This window comes from Crinia signifera, chromosome 11 (assembly GCF_055691185.1).
Source record: "Crinia signifera chromosome 11, ASM5569118v1, whole genome shotgun sequence".
NCBI classification, from domain to species: Eukaryota; Metazoa; Chordata; class Amphibia; order Anura; family Myobatrachidae; genus Crinia; species Crinia signifera.
Genome location: NC_139227.1, coordinates 121,118,983 through 121,140,002, shown reverse-complemented (window position 1 = coordinate 121,140,002; position 21,020 = coordinate 121,118,983). Strand labels below are relative to the sequence as shown.

Here is a 21,020-nt window from a genome sequence, read left to right as displayed (position 1 = left end):
GCTGGCGGGTCAGGTGCGGCCCCACCATGATGCTGCGGTGTCATGGCGTCAATATGCAAATGACGCACAGCGCACAGTGAAGCCCAAGAGGCAGCAAGCTCAGTGCTACTGCAGAAAGTTCTGAGAACTTTCTGCACAAAATCGGCCCACAAGGCCATCGGCCCTTCTGGCATTTGCCAGAAGTGTCAAATGGCCAGTCCGGCCCTGCCCCTACATGAGCCCCTATGACATCACCCCTCCCCCTACTGGGCCCTCCATGCACCAGTCCAACACTGCGAGTGTCCTAAATGTTCTGCCAGAAAGGCAAGGATTTCTCGACTCTAGCCCTCAACAAGTCATGTAGATAGGATATCTGGCTGTGGAAACCGGTGAAAGCATTACTCACCCAGCAAAATAGATCAACTCAGAAAACAAGAACTGTTGGGGGTACTTGAGAACCACTGCCATAAACCATTGTCCTCCTTGCATGTTACTATACATAACCACCTGCGTGAATGTTCGATCACTAGAAAAGTCCCCAAATGTTTGTCATTTCCTTCGAGTGAGTTCCCCGCAGGGTGCTCAGGAAGACACAAGAGGACAATCCTGTCATTTCTCTACCAACGTGGAGCAAGTGAAAGGATGGAGGGTGTCCGGCACGTGGATCCAGCAGTTACATCAAACCCCCTTTAATGGCCAATTATTTGTCACTTAAAAGGACTCACTAACTCCCTCTCCTGAAGCAAGGGGTGAAAATGCCTCCACTGTACAGCTCAGCTCCGGGCTGGTGTGAGGGGGGGGGGATTAATTAGGGTCTGTTCGTCTTCACAGACTGCCTGCAACATGGATGTCAACATCTCAGTAACATGCTCGGATTTCAAAGCCCCAAGAACCAGCTGCGCTGCAGAAACACAGCATTTTCTGCCAGATATAATGCCCAAGCCTTTTGAAATGAAAGCTGTAGCGAGTCTACAGGAGATTAATGGAGGAAAAATGCTTCTTATTTGATAGGACGCAGATGTCCATGAGATTTGTCGAGCTTGATGACAGTCCGTGATGGCCGACAGCTTGAGTTCATCCTCCGCTCTCCTGTATTTACCAAACATTGCTCCGACACATTGTTTAGACCTCATCAAATTGTTCCTGTGGGTGGGAGGGGGGGGGGGAAGGGGCGAAAACAGCATTTCTGCCATTTTTGACTCCTCTTGTTGTGATACATTTAAATCTCTGTTTTCGCTATTCAAAAACAAGTGATTTATCAAACGCGTTTCCGGGGGTGGTTGTTGTGGGATCATATAGAGAACGTCGCTGCAGCCAGGTTGTCCAAGTCGCATCAATCATTATAATCATAGTATGGATGGTCATTGTCTGCACATTCTACGCCTAGTATTTACTGTCACCAGGTTGTCCTTAGTAAGGCGTACAGGCCACACACAGGGCAGTGTAAAACTGTAGCAAGGCATGCTGGGATGTGTAGTTTAACAAGAGCTGGAGTGTCAAGGTTAGCCGTCACTGACATAAGATAACTACGATAGGTATGTACATTATAAATCTATAGTTGGAGCGTCACGCGCACTATGGGCCTGATTCAGGCGTGATTGCTCATTAGCAAAGTTGAAGAGGACTATGAGTAGATCGAAAGAAAACCCGTCCTGTGCAAATCCGCAAGAGAATTGTGAATGTATCGCTATTCTCCGCAAATCCATACTCAATTCACGGACTATCGAACGGTTTCCCCAGTTTGCGCGAATGTGAAGTCTGACCCTTCCACAACTCTGCGGCAGAATCAGGATGAACGAGTCCGGCGCAGACATTCACAGACCCTCCAAATGCCTAGTCACGCCTGGAAACCGCCCGGTTACCACCCCCCAAACTGTCAAGCTCCAGACGAATTACATTTACGATCCATGCGCTATTTTGGACGTGGTTTGGGGCCGCGCATGCGCGCTATGATGCATATGCATGCTCAATCATTCAATAATTGATAGGATTGCGAATTCGCACAACAGTGATCAACTTTGAATCGGGCCCTATAATTAAATGTCAGCGCTCGCACCAAATTCAGCGGATAGAGGCTAGAATGAAAAGTTAGTCTTCTTATGGAATGAAGAAAAATCATTTGATCATCGAAAGATTTCTCACCTGTTCGGCCACATACGAGGGGATTCATGCGGCGAGGGGGAGGGGGCTTTACCTGTTCGCTAAACTGCGAACGTACACCCTTATTAGGCCCTTAGTGAAGGACTGGCAGCTCCTGATAGGCGGTGGAAATATAAAAGGGTCCGAAACTGCCACAGGTGCGAGGTGGTCATCCGATCTCTAACTTTTTTCTATTAAAGCGGCAATCATTTACAAGGCAAACCAATGCAAGTGATCGCTGCTTTAAAAAAAAGTCTGGAATTGGCAGACACCCCACGCCTCTGCCGAACTTGCACCCTATTACATTTATAATAACTGATAAGCAGGCCACTTTGTAAATAGGTCCCAGTTACTAAAATAAATTCCCTGACCTATTTTCATCAGCTGACTCAGGTGGGAGGTAAATACAAAGACCAGATCTAGAACAGGGACCAATTAAAAGAAAAAATCTCCCAACCTGCAGCAATTATGGGAATCTCTGTGTTTAAAAAGTGTCCTAAAATACAGAAATATTATGTTTCGCACAGATTAAGCACTAAAGTGCACTATTTTCCCTTCTCACGTCTCCCAGCGCACAAGGAATTATAAGTAATTGAAAAGAAACTGTAACTAACTTGAAAATAATTGGGCTCCAGCCGCTGGCTGGGCCGATCTCCAGAGGCCGAGGACGCGATTATAATCTAATGATGTCTCATTTCTCCTCAGATGAAAAACAAATAGGAGACAATTGACATGAAAGGATGTGCGGGGCGCCAAGGTCGGTGTGCTGGGAGAGACACTGACCCTGCAGTCTCTGCTCACATGTGTCTTCTTCTCACTATTTGTTGAGTAGCGCCAAGTAGCCACTCTCTGAGCGCCAGGTACTCGATGGTTCTGCTGCAGAGACTGAGTGTTCCACTTAAAATGTGCATCTTACATAATTGCATTGGAAGCACAAAGCTACATTACTAGGATACAATGATCAATTTGGTGTGTGACATTTGTATGTTTGTGTAGCCGCTCTCATTGTTGCCATGATGTGTTCGCGTGTGTGCACACATAGCAACAGCAAATATACACCCCCAAATGTGAATAGTGGCACCTGCGATCACATAATGTATTCTCCTATGGATTACGAGGTGACTGAACCCAAGAGCGGAGTTGGTTACAAACATTTAAGTTATGTATGTGGCAGGGACAGTATACTTCCATATGAATGTAATGTGGAGGATCCGGTCCAGGTTTTAGAGCAGCAGCAGGGAAACTGATGTGATCAGGATTGGGCTGATTAGCAGCACCTGTGCTCTCCTGATTTAAGTGTTTCCAGGGCAGAGGATTATTGCTCCGAATGGTGGAACAGCTGCCCAGGTGATAGGCCGGGGTGTAGACTATGGTAGGCACCACTGCAGCATACGTAGAAGTTTTTTCTACGCTGCGACACCTGTATGCTGCAATGATGTAACCACCCTTGCCTAAGCTGTTTACCTGCTACAAAATAAAGACCAAGACTCCATCTTATCCAGTGTATGCGATTCCTTGCCATAGTAAATTTGTCTAATTTTCCCGCCAGTATTTGCGCAGTGTCTCTGAGCAGTTGTGCTGGGGTTCATTTTGCTTTTTGCGCACTCAGTATACTGCTGCCCTCCCGTACTCGCGAGCAGTAATGAGGGGAATGTGACCCGTTTGGAAACCGAAAGGGCACTTGTGGCATAGCTCCCGGGATAAACCATATTTGAATATCACCACCCCTGACCTCAAATGACGGGAGATTGGGCATGATATTTATTTATTAACAGTTTCTTATACAGCGCAGCAGATTACATTGCACTTTACAAAAGGATAGACAAATTGTATCACCCAAACCATAGCAATCGTTTATAAGGTTTGTAGAAATATTTTATTTACTATTGTATTAATTGAATTAGCTGTAATACTGAATAAGTCAATTACTGTAATTAACCAATAACATGTCATAGAGACACATTTGCAATTGTAGTTACAGATGCTATATTGCCAGTCTTTCAAATTAGCATTTAAGTAAAAGTACCCCAACATTACATCTTACTGTGTGTCTGGGAGAAATACCCTGGCCTCTCTGCTGTGGTGTGAAAAGAATGAACTGTCTTGCTGAAGAGGAGAGCCACAGCAAGAGCTGATCCCTGCTCACATTCAATAAGCAATGACATAACTAGAATTTGTTTTTACTTTCGCTGCCAGCAAGCATTTTCCTAAGCTGGGTGCTTGCAATTGGTTGGAGGAGAATGGAACAGGGCATTCGTGCTTAATGGTGCAGATAGAGGGTACAGTATGTTCGTGCTGATCGGGTGGGTCATTTTTTTTATAGAGATTACTTTTTTTTTTAAATTTGGGCTACGAAGAGAAAACAACTGACTGATAGCACAGTCTCTAACGAATACATTTACTAAGGGTGGTATTCAATCTGCGCTGATATTTCCCGACAGTTGCAATATCGGCACTCACCTATTCAATGCTGCTGTTAAGGACAGCATTGAAGGGTGTCTGATCCAACTTTTTAAAAAGTTTGTTTTGTCAGAAACTTCCATGGATTGTTGAATTCAGGGCTGTTTTTCGCCTATCCTCAGACGTTCCGACACTCGACAGCCAGAACATTGAATTCAGACTGTTGAATTACAGTCGTAAGAAACAAAAAACGGCCCAGGATTCCGACCGCCGGGGCATTCTGACAGTCGGAATCCCATACTGAATACCCCCCCCCCCCTAACTCTTTTAAAAATGAAAGCGCTTATGTTGCCCATAGCAACATATCAGAATCTGTCTATCATTTTATAGAACGCAATAGAGAAATGATAGACCGAATCCGATTGTTCTGATTTTTAGAAGCTTTAGTAAAATTTACCTTTAAGACGGCTCATTCAACGATTATTAAGTAAAAAAAAGTTTATAAAAAAAAATAAATAAATACCAAAGCCAAGATTCCTCGTTGGTCACGATGTCTACACATACAGTATACACCAGTCGTATAAAAAGCACCCATCCTATAATAATGGAGCTCTAGTGGAGACCTCCCCAGGATGAGGATGGCCAATGATTTTCTGCACCGACTGCACCATGTTTGGCTGAGAGGGTAACAACCAGTAGTACACAGAGATCCTAAAGAAATGATAGAACATATCTTGCACAGTTGCAATAGATCACTGGGCTTATTGGGGCCATGGTAGATTTAAATTTTAAGAGAAGAAAAATCAATATTTTCGGGTGATTGCCACCTGCACATTGTCATAGAGTACAGGGCGTTTAATTAGCTAGAAAGGTTTAATAAAATCCCTCATTGTTTTTTTTTTTTTTAAAAGTCTTCCACAGAGTACATGACCTTAACCCGTCTGAGAGGGGAGCAGAGGAAGCGCCTTAATCCGTGCGAGGGACAATATTCTCCAGGGAACCCTACAGAAATTCACCGCTGACAAGTAAAGGAAAATAGGACTCGGGGCTTACATTACACGTAATAAGCCTCTCCCTAATTACTGTACCATGGACTTAGCTCACGGCCAGGGCGGCAGAGGAGGAAGCGGTCATGGGTGGAAGTAACTTTGGGGCAGCAGTCCAGCTTGGCAGAAGAGTTTCCCTCCTGGCAATCCCTACGCACTAAGGTTCTGTTCCCAGTGTCCGTGGCTTAGCCAGTGTGCAGAGACTCTGTGTGCACACCCTCGGAGAGGCAGTGATTGGGTGGTCATTGATACCGTCCGCAGGAAATTGTCTGCAAAACATAGACCGGTCATAGACGACAATATACAAATCCACTCTAATAGAGGGTACACACTGTGAGATATGCACTATTTTTATTTTTCGATTTTGCTTATAGAAGCAAAATCGAATAGAAAAATTGGTTTCTCTACATTCGATGCAGATTCGATCCCAATGCGCGCTCCTGTGTAGTGCAAATCAAATAGAAAAATAGTCTTGTCAGGCAAGACGATATAGTGCAGATCTGTACCATATGAACAAAATCGAACACATTTTGCGTACCATTCGATTTGATCCCAATCGAATTGCAAGCAAAATCTCACCGTGTGTACACACTCTAAGGCTTCGCAGGCTATAGGGATGCAGTAACTACCAGGAAAGGGGGATTGATATAAATTAGTGAGTTCGCTGCATTATCCCTCTTCTTATATAGTAGTGATAGAGATTATGGGGGCCTTTTTGCCTGACGTCTCCTTCGGCCAATTCAATTAATGTTTGGGGCAGTTTTCATGCAAAACACAGGGACCCGTAAACTTAAGCCAGATTCCTGTGCTTCAGAGTCTTTAAAAAACCCGCCATTTTGAACTACCTTCATCATCTCAAAATGGATTATGTATGGACATGGTGAACGGTTGACAATTGGCTCCTGGTGGTCTAAAGGGTCCTACACACGGGGAGATCGCTCAGCACACAGCTGTGTCATCTGTCAGGGCCAGTGTCCTCCTCTGAGAACGCTGGTCCTGACCGGCGATGTAATAGATTTATCCAGCATGCTGGATAGTAATCGCCAGGCGATAGCTCCGCACATCGTTATCGGTATGGCCCCTACACAGGGAGCAATGTTGGGGCATTTTCTAAGCAAGCTAGTGAGATCGCTTAGAAAATGCCTGAAATTGCCCGATGTGTAGGCCCTATAACAGTGTCTTACCGAATCCTGTGAGCTGCAGGAGCTCCTGTGTCTGCTTCTGGGTTACAGTGTGCATGTGAGGAGGAGTTCGGTAACCCCTACCCTTACAACTAATGCTTACCCATAACCTCCCCACGCAGCCTAACCTTAACTGTCGCTATCCTTAGACTGTTGACAGTTCCAATGTCGACATTGTGACCATTTAAATGTAGCGGCTGTCAACAGTTTGAACCCTGATGGCATTCTTATGGCGATGTTGTGGTGTTGACATGGTTATTGTTTAGCTCCTGACCAGATATCCTTTGTGCAAACTAGATGTAGAAAGATAGGATGACATAGGATGATACATAGATGACAGGAAGGGTGAGGTCCGGCCAGGGACAGCATCTGCAGGTGTCCTCAGCCCCCGTGATTAGTGAGATATTTTGGGGGGGGGGGGAATGCTTAGACTGAGCTGGTCTTTGTTTTGTCTGCTTTGGAGAGACCACTGCAGGAAGTGACCACCGTGAGTCCAAGGACTGCCACACCAAGCACCTGGACAGAGGGCATCAGGCCATATAAAAGATACACAGCACAAGGCCCTCGGGGATTGTTCCAGCTTCCAGGACACGGTCTATACTATTATAAATGATTAATACTGTAAGCATGTTATTGAGACACTGTCAGTCCACCAATTTGTAAAGGAAATATTTAAAACTGTCAAACCCAAAAAAATGTACCCCATTTTGCATTTGTCCCCCCAAAAATTGCAACTTTTTTTTTTCTTCTTTTTTTTTTTTTTGCAATGTCCGTGTTGAAAAATAAACTGGTTTATGGTGTACTGACATGCCCACAGCAATGAAACAAATTTAGATTTTTGCAAAGTATGAGAAGGGTGTAATTACAAAACGTCCCTGGGTGTTTGTTACCACACACTGGGTGATTCTGAGGTCCTGACTCGGACTGTCAGCCAGACACTGTCTGGGATCTTTAGCCTGTGCGAGTCCTTACAAGATTGTGTTTCCATCATCCGCAAAGCAGGTGAGCGCCGTTCTCTCAGATCTCTGCTAATACCCGGGGGAGGAAGTAACAAGTGTGTGACATGTGTACCAGCATAAATACTACGGCTGTGATCACCATCCTCCGTCACAGCCTCAAACCCAGGAGGACTCACAGGGGAAGCGGATATCAAAAGGAGGACACAGCAGCGATCGAAGACTTTAAAGCTGATAAACCTGTATTCAAGCACACTGGCTCCTTTTTCAAGGTGTACAGTCAGGGTATATATTATAAACAAACTGTATACTACATGGGGTCTTACCTTAAGTTTGCACATGTGCCTCCTGAAGGGCCGAGCAGAGCAGGCGCCTGGTAGTCCCTCACTGATGATGTCATCAAGGTGCATCGAGGTAACCATGGCCGCCATTTTCGGTGATACAAATGACCTAAAATGTGAGAATAGATATTGCATTAATGTAGCTTTAAAAAGAATTAGAGGCAGATTATTAAAGTGGAGGTGTTGCCCATAGCAACCAGATTCTGTATGTAAATCTACCAGTACATTTGGTTACTTCTATTTAAAAATAAATTGTTTTAATTTTTAGATTGATCGGTCTATTTTGAGGCGTTTTGCTTAGCACCGGTAATTTCTACAGGTTTCCGAATGGCTAATAATCAATAGGTCGACACGAAAAACTCGATTGCACAAGGTCGACTTTGACAAAACGGTCAACACAAGAAAAAGTTTTGGGGGGTTTTCATACTTTTCACGCACGTGGACTCTGATTTGGGGAGCGGTAAAATGCAGCGAGCGGAGAGAGTCCTGCGAGGTGATGTGGTCTACGTGCGGGGAGATGACAAAAAAAAAGACCTTTTGCTTTCGACCTACGTATAAAGACTGTTGACCTAGACATGGTCTGTAAGCTATGCCACGCCCATTTGTATGGAGTAGTCCTCTTCACGTTTTGAAACTATTAAAGTCTATTAAACCGTTTTGGAAATTAACTTTGCCATTTTTTTTTTATTGTGCCCCCCCCCCCCCCCTTCAGTTTTCCAAATTAACAAAATCTAATCCGTTTTATTCCGGTGCAGATTGCTAACTCAGGGGCAGATTTATTACGCCTGGAGAAGTGATAAAGTGTCTGGTACTTTATCACTGGCCAATCAGCTTATAACTGTCGTTTTTCAAACCCAGCCTGTAACTTGACTTTTGTGAACTGATTGGCTAGTGATAAAGTACCAGATACTTATCACTTCACTACATACTTGCCTACTTTTGAAAACTAGTTTCAGGGAGATTATACAGTAGCGCACGCAGGGGGGGTTTCTGAGTACCCAGAAACCCCCCCAGGAGTCTAAGGGCCCTAGTCTTAAAGCTGAGGGTCCCCTCTTTCCATGGGTACAAGAATTTTAAAAATCGGCCCTTGGGAACCGGAGATATCTGACTTCAAAGCAGTGGTCCCCATCCAAGCCTATTAATTACTCTTCCCAGTCAGATATTTCAGGTTCTGTCTGACTTACAGTTTTTCTGAGGATATATTCCAAAAGCTGGGACTCTCCCCCTTTGAAGGACACTAGAAGCTTGTCTCTACTCTTCCCAGAACCAGAGATATCAGCCTTATAGCAGCTGGTTACTGCTCCAGCTCCACGCACCTGGTATGTAGTTTTATATACTCGGTGGCAGATTGCTCTGCCTCCTGAACTCTGATCCCCTAGTCCCCAATACCATTTGGTAGGTGGGATTCTCTAGTTTTTAATTCCATTAAAATCTAAGAAATCTATTTCCGGGAACTGGAGATATCTGCAGTCAAGCAAGCTGTCCTCCCACCAGAAAATTATGAATAATAAGCCCACTCCACTATACACTCCTCCTCTGCATATTAAACATTCTCTACCACCCTGGAAGTTATGTATCAGGGCCCCTTTATTCAGCCCAATGCCCCCTTCTCCCACCCCATCTCCCACCATCTGTGCAGTAAAGGGGTAATTAGTGGAAATTACTGATCCAGGCCCTACATGCTGAGCGGTTGATATAATACCCCCTACCACCCGGGGGACATCAAAGCTTCCCCCACCCCTACCGCTGGAGGGTCGGTAAGTGCCCCAATACATTGCTATGCCCAGGGGTCTACACTGCTGTTGACGCCCCTGTATGTATATATTATATATATACACACACACACACACATATATATATATATATATATATATATATATATATATATAATTTGTTATATAATATAATATTATTATTATTATTTATATATATTTGGTCTATCTCTAATACTTTAACTGACCCGGCATATACTGGGTCACCTAAGTGTCCATCTCTGTGCGTTGTTCCGCCCCTCTGGAAACCCCCTTCTGAAAATCCTGCGTTTGCCACTGTTATAGTTGGTAGTAGAATTTTGTACAGGTGCCCGGTATATGGAGAAATTGTGAAAAGAGGTTGTGAACATGGCACCTAGAAGCGTGGGTGTGTACTGCTATATCTGAGAGGAATCTTTTATAATTACTTATATCCAAATGTAGATAAGCCCCAAAGCAGTTAGTAAGAGCTACTATAGTGTAATGTGGGCTAGGTGACATGAGGGAGATTGCTAGACTAATGAGGGACAGAGGGAGATTTCTGCTATGTCAGGGAGTCTCCTGCAGAATGCAGGAGGGGAGGTAACTATGGTGTAACAGTGTAATGTGGTCTAGGTGAAATGAGGGAGATTGCTAGACTAATGAGGGAGAGAGGGAGATTGCTGCTATGTCAGGAAGTCTCCTGCAGAAAGCAGGAGGGGAGGTAACTATGATTTAACAGTGTAATGTGGGCTAGGTGACATGAGGGAGATTGCTAGACTAATGAGGGAGAGAGGGAGATTGCTGCTATGTCAGGGAGTCTCCTGCAGAATGCAGGAGGGGAGGTAACTATGATGTAACAGTGTAATGTGGGCTAGGTGACATGAGGGAGATTGCTAGACTAATGAGGGAGAGAGGGAGATTGCTGATATCTCAGGGAGTCTCCTGCAGAATGCAGGAGGATAGGTAACTATGATGTAACAGTGGGGGTTATTCTAGTCCATTCTTTCTGACAAAATCCTTCTTAGATGGACAAAACCATGTGCACTGCGGGTGGGGCAGATGTTACTTGTGCAGAGAGAATTAGATTTGGGTGGGGTTTTTCTTCAAAGTGAGATCTATATTGAAGTGTAAAATCATGCAGTCAGTATTTTCCCTGCACAGAAACAAAATAACTCACCCAAATCTAATTCTCTCTGCACATGTTACATCTGCCCCCCTGCAGTGCACATGGTTTTGTCCATCTAAGAAGGATTTTGTCAGAAAGAATGAACTAGAATACACCCCAGTGTAATGTGGGCTAGGTGACATGAGGGAGATTGCTAGACTAATGAGGGAGAGAGGGAGATTGCTGATATCTCAGGGAGTCTCCTGCAGAATGCAGGAGGGGAGGTAACTATGATGTAACAGTGTAATGTGGGCTAGGTGACATGAGGGAGATTGCTAGACTAATGAGGGACAGAGGGAGATTTCTGCTATGTCAGGGAGTCTCCTGCAGAATGCAGGAGGGGAGGTAACTATGATGTAACATTATAATGTGGGCTAGGTGACATGAGGGAGATTGCTAGACTAATAAGGGAGATTGCTGCTATGTCAGGGAGTCTCCTGCAGAATGCAGGAGGGGAGGTAACTATGATGTAACAGTGTAATGTGGGCTAGGTGACATGAGGGAGATTGCTAGACTAATGAGGGAGAGAGGGAGGTTGCTGCTATGTCAGGGAGTCTCCTGCAGAATGCAGGAGGATAGGTAACATGATGTAACAGTGTAATGTGGGCTAGGTGACATGAGGGAGATTGCTAGACTAATGGGGAGAGAGGGAGATTGCTGATATCTCAGGGAGTCTCCTGCAGAATGCAGGAGGGGAGGTAACTATGATGTAACAGTGTAATGTGGGCTAGGTGACATGAGGGAGATTGCTAGACTAATGGGGAGAGAGGGAGATTGCTGATATCTCAGGGAGTCTCCTGCAGAATGCAGGAGGGTGGGCATCTATGCTTCACCAGGCTTAATAAATCTGCCCCTCAGTGCGGTGTTGTATTTGCTGCCTCTGCGTCAGGTAGAATATTCCTGAATTACTTCCGTTAGTGTTTTACAGATGGAAAATATTAGTCGTGGATTAGAAGACATGGCCCAGTTTCTTGTAACACAGGACAGGTTGCACAGATCTGTCATTTAAGCCCTGGCTCTATTCTGAAACCAGTTCTGTAATGTACAAGCAATGTGATACAAAATGAGGAATGTCGCGTTAGCAGCCAAGCTTGGAAAATCCCTGTTTAGCACTAATGCTGCCAAAACCGTCCAGCTTCTTACAGATATAGCTAATCTGGAAGGTTACATAGTCCTTTCAAGGTAATTCTATCAACTCCAAAAACCAAGCAGAACTCGCAGAGCCACTACCCAGTCCGTTGTGTCGGCAAGGAAGTAAGCGGTTCGTACAACGTTACTGCCACTTTAACCGCCACAAATACACACATGAAATGTCAATGCGATCCCACAGCTCCTGTATAATAATAGGACACCTATAAAGTTTCTTCGAGGACATTATGACTTGGATCAGCGACGATTCAATTAGCTTTTACCAAGTTCATCCAAGCAAATACATTCTCCAACTTTGGCAGATATTGACCAATGTTCTCTCAGTCAATTTAAATAAATATTCACATGCGAAACAGAAAATGTAAAAAAATTTACATTGGAGAGAGAAAAAGTGGCCAGAAAGAAAGTACCAGCCAATTAGCTCCTAGCTGCCACGTTACAGGTTGTGCTTGAAAAATTACAGCAAGGAGCGGGTTGGTTGGCACTTTATCCACGCCCACTTTTCCTGTCTCCAAGACTCAGTAAACCCGCTGACCATAGTCTTCTTAAAAAATAAAAGGCGTGACCGAGCCTTCCCAACTAAACTGAATTGTGAGGAGACCACGTTAAATCATCTGTATAATTAACTCCTACAAACTCAAATCTATGGACCTATGGTATATCTATGGTCTCTCGAACCTCCTGGGGCAGTTTTCCTAAAATCTATCACTCCTCCTCCTACTAAATACGTTGTTCCACCTCTTCCCTATTACTCTTTTTGTTCCCACCAATAATCAAGCCTGTTATTGCAGTAGGGTGGGGTGTAGTCAACAATGTCTAGGTCAGGAGTGACCAAACTCGTCATCGAGAGCTACCGGCAGTCCATGTTTTCCAGACCACCTGTGGATCTGTAGAATGTGTCGGTTAGGAATGAATGCAGCCTGTGCACCAGCTAGGGGGCCTGGGGAACGTGGAATGTTGGTAGATCTCGAGTACCGGTTAGGCCACCACTGGTCTAGGTTGGGTCAAAATGCCCAAGGTCCACACTGGAAAAAGGTTGATGCAAGTAAAATGGCGACAAGTGTTTTTGTTTTTAACTTTTGTTGGTGTTGACACTCGAGCACGTGGAACCCAAATTCCTGTATCACGTCCCCTCACATGGCTCGCTCCCAATCGGAGTCCACATGGAAAAGTTAAAAAAACATTGTGAACAACTCAGGCCGACCTTTTGATGTGTCAATCATTACCATGTTGACCCTGTGCATTTCGGATCTCATATAAAAGGCACGGTCTCTCTTCATTGATCACCGGCTGCCCACAACTCCCCCCCCCCCCCGCAGGAAATTGTCAGCCGCTGGAGGGACAGTTTCCAAACAGCAGAACTACCCCGCTGTAATCGGTGCTGTTGGGAGGTATCCCCTTAGATCAGGAGCCATTTCAGGACAGGGGGAAATGTCCAGAAATGTATTTTATTTTCTCCTTTATGCTGTTATTATGAGGTTCTCATATAGAAGGCGCCAACGATGGACTGACAACTACCAGTAAGTGGCCACCACAGAATAAAGGCCATCACACGTTCCGTATCTGGCTGTACTCAGGTCATTCGTCATATCAGTGTTAGCAGCAGGAAGCGTACTGTAATACTGCAGTGATGGTAATGGTGCAGCACCGTGGGGTAGGATTATGGATTCCCATCGTGTCTTCCCCAGGAAAGTAAGAGTTGTACAGCGTTCTGTAGCAGCTGTTACACACAGTCAGTGTCAGACCGTAGAACGTCTCCCTGCGGTGTTCACCCCTATAACAACACGCTGCATCCGCCCTATTAGAAATACTGGAAAAGGCCCAACAGGTGCTGAGCTCTGGTCCTATGTGAATTAAACAGATATTTATGGACATTTATCTTATAAATGAGGATGAGACAGACACGGGGTAACATTCCATGGTAGGGTGCAGTCTGCATTATTCCAAAAATACAGTTATGTTGCACAGACCAGAGGCAGAGAAAATGAATATTATAAAGTACAAAACAGGGAAGGAAGCATGATGTGATGTACAGCCAATACTAAGGAACATCAATGGCTCCACAATTGTCTCAGAACAGCCCCAGTTCATTCAACCATTGATGGAAAAGGTCGCCATGATGTCTTCCTGCTTGGGTGGTGGAGGGTTGTTTTGCCGAAAAAGCCCCAAAATTGTTGGCAGAGAGCACGGTCTTCTTGGCCATAAATTTCGGGCACTAGGGACTCAGAGTCAGCTTTAGGGGCGACCACCAAAATGTGTTACTGCTCATGTGCAACCCACGTAATGTACGGTTTAAGTGTCACAGTACTTAACGGACGCACAGTACTTAGCTCTAGATTGGGGGGAGCCCGCTGTTACCCTTCATCACCATGGGTTACTGTTGTTGCCAATGATCCTGCAAGCCGGGTTAAAGACCCACTGTGCAGACTAACAACCATTCTATTTTCAGCTGGTGCATCAATACAGGTTCTAGACCATATTAATATGGTCTATATGAAATGAATAACTGGATTGACCATAATGATGGATCCACAATGTGGCTGCAGCTAGGATGGTCATCACTCGAGGCAACGTTCTCAGGAACTCAAGAGCTCAGTGTCTTCAAGCATGGTACCATGATGGGATGCCACTTTTGCATGGTACTGTGATAGGATGCCACCTTTGCATGGTACCGTGATAGGATGCCACCTTTGCAATAAGACCTTTTTGTGAAATGACATCCCTGCTGGATCTTCCTTGGTCAACTTTAAGGGATATTGGGGCAGATGTACTAAGCCTTAACAAGAGATAAATGCAAGGGTGATAAAGAGAGAAATGTCCAGCCAATCACCTGCCAACTGCCATGTTACAGGCTGTGTTTGAAAAAAGTCAGTAAGGAGGTGATTGGCTGGAAGTTTATCTCTCTTTATCACCGATTCATTTATCTCTTGTTAAGGCTTAATACATCTGCCCCATTGTTAGAAAGTGGAAGTGGAACAGCAGCTGCTCAGCCATGAAGCAGAAGACCACGGAAAAGCATAGAGTGGGGTCAATGACTGCTAAGGTGCATGTTGCGTTGAAGTCACCAACGTTCTGCTGACTCCATAGCTGAAGAGTTCCGATATTCCACTGGCATTAATGTAAGCACAAAAACTGTGCAGCGGGAGTTTAATGGAATTGGTTTCCATGGCCGAGCAGATGCATGCCAACCTCACATCACCAAGGCCAAGCATCGAATGATGTGGTGTAAAGCACCAACACTGGACTGAGGAGCAGTGGAAACGTGTTCTGTGGAGTGACGAATCACGCTTCTCGCTCATCTGATTGCCTGATAGAGTCTAGGTTTGGCAGATGCCAGGAGAACATTATCTGGCTGACTGCATTATGCCAACTGTGAAGTTTGGTGGAGGAGGGATAATGGCATGGGGCTGTTTTTAAGGTTTGGATGAGGCTCCTCATCTCCAGTGATGGCCAATCTTAATGCTTCAGCACACAATGACATTTTGGACAATGCTATGCTTCCAACTTTGTGGCCACAGTTTGGGGAAAGCCCTTTTCTATTCCAACATGACTGTGCCCCAGTGCACAAAGCAAAGACTACAAAAACACAAGTTTGGTGTGGATGAACTTGACCGACCCACACAGAGCCCTGACCTCAACCCCATCGAGCACCTCTGGGATGAACCGGAACGGAGATTGGGAGCCAGGCCTTCTCGTACAACATCAACGCCTGACCTCATAACTGCTCTACAGAATGAATGGGCAAATTCCCACAGAAACACTCCAAAATCTTGTGGAAAGCCTTCCAAGAAGAGTGGAAGCACTAACAAAAGGGGGACCGACTCCATATTGCAGTATATGTACTTGCATACAATGTCATTCTAGTCAGTGCTGGTATAATGGTCAGACGTCCGAATACTGTGGTCCATATAGAGTAGATAGATATTGTATTTATTGTTAGTAATATTGTTGGATTTCTAGTAAATGGCAGAGCTTGGTAATATCCCTGCTACGAACAAGCGACGGAACAATAGCACATCCTTCTCCTATATCAGACCACTAATATGGAGGAAAGAGAGGGGGCCGGAGCCTGGTATTTATCTTTCTAGTGGCCAATTTTCTGCCTTTGAAGTAATCTCGGAGGGATGGAAGCCCAGATTTAGCGCAGTAAAAGTGTATTTGCAGTTATGTGAACAGGTGCAACTGAGGATCATGGAATTCTCCAGTGCAACCACTGTGTTTTCTATAAAATAAAGAGAAAAGGGTCAGGTGTCCCTTCGTGTGCTAAGTGTGGCTTTGTCCAATGTTTTGCTAATGATTAATAGGACACAAAGACTTTGTCTAGTAAAGTAAGGGGCAGATTCTTATATCCATTCCAAGGGCAAAGCGTGCCTCTCCCGATTCACTGAAGATATTGAGTTTTGTGGCGTTCAAGTGATGCGACAGCTGCCTCTGATAATTTGCATTAATTACTGGTTCATGGTCTTTTCTTCCCCGCTCCTTGTGGCACGCAGTCCGCATACCAGAACCAAACAACATTTAGAAAAGTTGGCTAACGAGTCCAGTGTGTTCCAGGCTCAAACAAAGGGATATTGTTTTGGCACATGTGTATCTTGCTTGTCCAATATCAGACCCACGCCCCGACTAACAGCCTAATCCACAGCCTGCTGCTCAACCACCAGGTGGAATGGAAATTAATCTTCTGCTTCAGCCGCAGTATTAAATGTGGATCTTTTGTTTCTGTTGAGAAGAGTGGAGACGTATCACCCAGCGCTCGGTAAAACCATGGAGTGCGTCATTGCACCCTTCACCATCTTCTCTCCCCACATTAGAGGTGTGGGGATGTTTTCTGCTTTATATTAGGGTTCTGAGACGCGGTTTATTGAGCAGAGTACAACTGGTACGTGGAGATCCAATAAGAACCTCCAAGCTATTCTTGGAGGTTCTTATTGGTTCTCCACGTGGGGGGGGGGGGGGGTCGGGGGGGGGGGGCATGGGGTGCCGCATCACACGCTCAGTGGCCCTGCTTATCTGCCCGGGTCACACATGCGGGAGATGTGCAGGAGGTCCTGAGCTCCTGCACTGAAATTATCTGACCCGTCTGTTCTGAATCTTGGGCAGGTTCAGAATGGTGGGGCCGCGCTTTTAAATCGCTGTGTGGTCTACACACACACACACACAGCGATTTACATGCGTTTTCAGACATTTTCTGATCGATTTAGTAAAATCGTTCAGAAAATGCCTGAATGTCACCCTGTGTGTGGGGCCCACAGGTTACCGAGCGCGGCGAGCCATGCAAGGGGATGCTGTACACTTATACAGTGTCCATGACTACCAACAATCGACAGACGCCAACAGGGCTGCCACTAGGAATTTTGTGGCCCGGGGCTGATTTCCAGTTTGGGCCCCTCCAGCCCCCCTTCCTCATCTACACCCCTCCCCACCCCCTCCCCCCCCCCCCCCATTCACTTACCGCCCAACTCCTGCTGCAGGTCTCAAAGAACAAGCTTCTACAATGTAGGACACAGGCGGGCAATTAAGATGCAGCACCAATTGGTGAGCCAATCAAAGCTTGTGATTGGCTCTGATTGGCTCAAAAGCTGGTGCATAATTTTAATTGACCACCGGCATCCTGCAGTGAAGAAACAGGCAGCACATTCGAGGCAGTCAGGGGGGGTTGCGGTGGGCAAAATGAGCTGCCTGTGCCCTTCCAGAGGCCAAAGCCTGGGACAGCTGTACCCACAGCCCCCCCCTGTCGGCGGCCCTGTATGCCAAGAAACCCTGCAAAGAACTCATGTCGACCCTTTGACCCTGTCAGACATCAGTCAAACAATACAAAAACAACACATTAAATGCATAAACACACAAAACACAACAGACTAATGGATACACATACAGACACACAGACACACACACACACACACACACAGAGTTCTTAAATAAAGTCCATTATCCTGCAGGCCACTGAGCTTGCTGAAAGTCTCTTGATAAGTGGTCAGACTGGCTGGCACCCCAAAATGTTCTCATTCCCTTATTCCAGGGACAGCTGCAGAGTTAGTGACGACACTGTGTGCCAGCCGCAGCAGAGCTGGCCGGCCAGTGTCAGAGCACGCCCGGAACACTGAGATGCCGGAGCCGGCACCAGCTGCCCGATGACAGTAAACACCATTCCTGGATCAGAACGGTCTCACCTTACAGGACATCTCTGTTATTCACAACAGACGCAGACACTTTGTAGGGACCTTGTACATATCGTGCACAGAACCACGGAACAACCTCTGCACCTAATAAATGGCATTCCTGGCATTGGTGGGACGTTTGCGGGTCTGCCTGCTCTATAAACACGCAGTGATTTCCGATTCATGCAGCAGTAAGAAAATCAGGGACTGTCCCCCCCAAATAAACAGAGAGAGATCAATGAGCCAGGATGAGGCCTCCGGAGGATTCAGACTGTGCACAGAAACCTTCATACTGGAATTACAGAATAGAAAAGATTGGTCATTAACAGCAAAGCCCTTCCTACAACACAAAGCTAATGATTATCTGTACATTTATAGGACTGGTCGCGTATATATGGTGGTCTCTCTCTCTCTCTCGCTGTCGCCAAAGTGGCGTTACACTCAGCCTGTAACTTATACACTCAGACTAGCGCTAGATAACGGTCAGGAAGACGCTTAGCACGGTAAAAATTTGCTAGAGACCTACAGTACAGAGGGCCTGATTCAGAACTGATCGCTAAGCTGCGTCCCATCATGCCTTGCCACAGTTTTGCTATTAGAGAATGCGAAAACTATGGCAAGGCATGCTGGGATGTGTAGTCACACAACAGCTGGAGGGCAACAGTTTGGACATGCCTGCTCTAAACTGACTTATTTCTGACGGAGACGGCCGAATACTGGGCGGTGTCCGCCGCCAGCCCCGAGCAGGCATTGTGTTCCCAGGGGAAAGCCCAGAATTTTTATGGGGTCACCCATACAACGCAGGACGTTCCCCTGCCCCGGTCTCTGCTTTCACCAGTGGCACAGTAAAAGCCCTGCGCAGACCTAAGAGTGGCTGAGGGGCGCTGGCGCTTGTTTTATGCAGATTACACAAGGTCTGGCCGTGCGCGTGGAATCTGCTGAAAATATCCCTCCAAAAATGTCTACCACGTAGGAGAAAACAGATGGTAGAGATCATAGTTGTCAGGGAAGAGCAGCCTGCATAGCATTATCCGGAAGTGCCAGCGTTCCGGAAACACTGGCGGGCATGAGGCCCCTGCCAATGAGCATGGAACCATGAGCAAGAAACCCCTGGCAACGGGCATGTATGTAAAAATTATAATTAAAGTATGGGATGTGCGGGGTGCATCATTTCTAGATACCCCGCTGACTCGCACCCTTCATAGATACACACAGAAATTAGTGGTACTGTAAGTACCACAGTCCGGGCACATAACCCTGCACTTATTGGTTAATGTGTGTTAGTCATGGATTTCCCGTGGTGGGAAATGGGCTTAAAATTGAATATTTGGGGATTACATCTCAGTGCTATCGTCCCGCGGTAACTGAATAGTGTGAGCATCGGCTGCAGGGCTAACACTTACTGGGAGCGAAACAAGGCAGCAGAGGTGAAAGACATTATCATAGTCACATATTAGCAACTCCTGCCTCCTGCACCGGTTCTCAGCCAACTCCAAGTTCATGCAAGGACAGGCAGATAGTGTAGAGCAGGGGTGGCCAAACCTGTCCTCAAGGTCTAATAACTGTGCATGTTTTCCAGGCAACCTGTGGATCTATAGTAGGAATGAATGCAGCAGGTTTTAAAATGTGACAGTTAGTAATGACTGCACCTGTGCACCAGCTAGGTGATCTGGGGAATGTGACAGTTAGTAATGGCTACACCTGTGCACCAGCTAGGTGATCTGGGGAATGTGACAGTTAGTAATGGCTACACCTGTGCACCAGCTAGGTGATCTGGGTCATGTGACAGTTAGTAATGACTACAGCTGTGCACCAGCTAGGTGACCTGAAAAACGTGGACCGTTGGTAGATCTCGAGGACCGGTTTGGCCACCCCTGGTGTAGAGGAATCATTATGATACAACTAACACCACAATGTGGTGCATTGGATTTTAGCAACCAAACAGAAAATAGTTCTGCCTAGGCCTAGAGAAATGAAAAAAAAACAAACAATATTAATTAGTCGTTATGATTTAGGGCACCCAGGGCTGCCAATAGGGTGGTGCTGTGGGTACAGCTGTCCCAGGCCCCGGCAGCTAATTTTGGCCACCGCAACCCCCCCCCCCCCCCCAACTGCCTCCACTGCGCTGCTCTCAGTACACTAAACAAAGCAGGTCCCGGAGTGCAGGCTTATTCAACCCAGGACGCCGGTGGCCAATTAAAATGCTGCTCCGGCCTTTGAGCCAATCAGAGCTCACATACCAGCAGCCAATCAGAGAGGCTTCCAAGACGCAAGCTCAGATTGGCTCTCCAGCCGGTGCTGCATTTTAATTAGTCGCCGCATCCTGAGTTGATGAAGCCTGTGCTCAAGGACCGTGGAAGAGGAGATGGGGGAGCAAGAGCCAAGTTAAGTCAAGTGAGGAGGGGAGGACCTTGAAAAAGGAACTCATTGTCCTGATACATCGGTTTTATACCATAAAGTTTGTCTTCATTTAAAGTCCTGCCGAGTGCCGCTGCTTGTTTGACATTCATCAGTGTGTGTATATATATTAAACGATCCGGCACTCACTTGTCCTGTTTGTGTATTGCTCCTGGTGCCCGGGTGACCTGCAATGTGGTGCTGCTGGGCGGCTCAGCTGTCACTCAGCAGAGTCAGGGCAGCCAGTACCTGGGTGCACAGCGCCATAGATCGGATCCATAAAAGAGATCTCAGAAAATGAGGCCCGGGGTTACTGACCCCCAGTGCCCCCCTTAATCCGGCTCTGTATGACAGTACTGTTGGTCTGATTCTGGTC

At 46.1% G+C, this 21,020-nt stretch overlaps 1 protein-coding gene across 2 annotated transcripts in view; it reads right to left on the bottom strand.

Annotated features, from left to right (window-relative positions):
• The window catches only part of SERGEF (secretion regulating guanine nucleotide exchange factor), a 461,739-nt gene that overhangs the window by 80,492 nt on the left and 360,227 nt on the right, over positions 1–21,020 (bottom strand). For both annotated transcript variants that reach the window (XR_014465527.1, XR_014465525.1), the window contains one exon: positions 8,028–8,151. The gene's annotated coding sequence lies outside the window, so the exon portion shown is untranslated. The remainder of the gene's footprint in view (positions 1–8,027; positions 8,152–21,020) is intronic.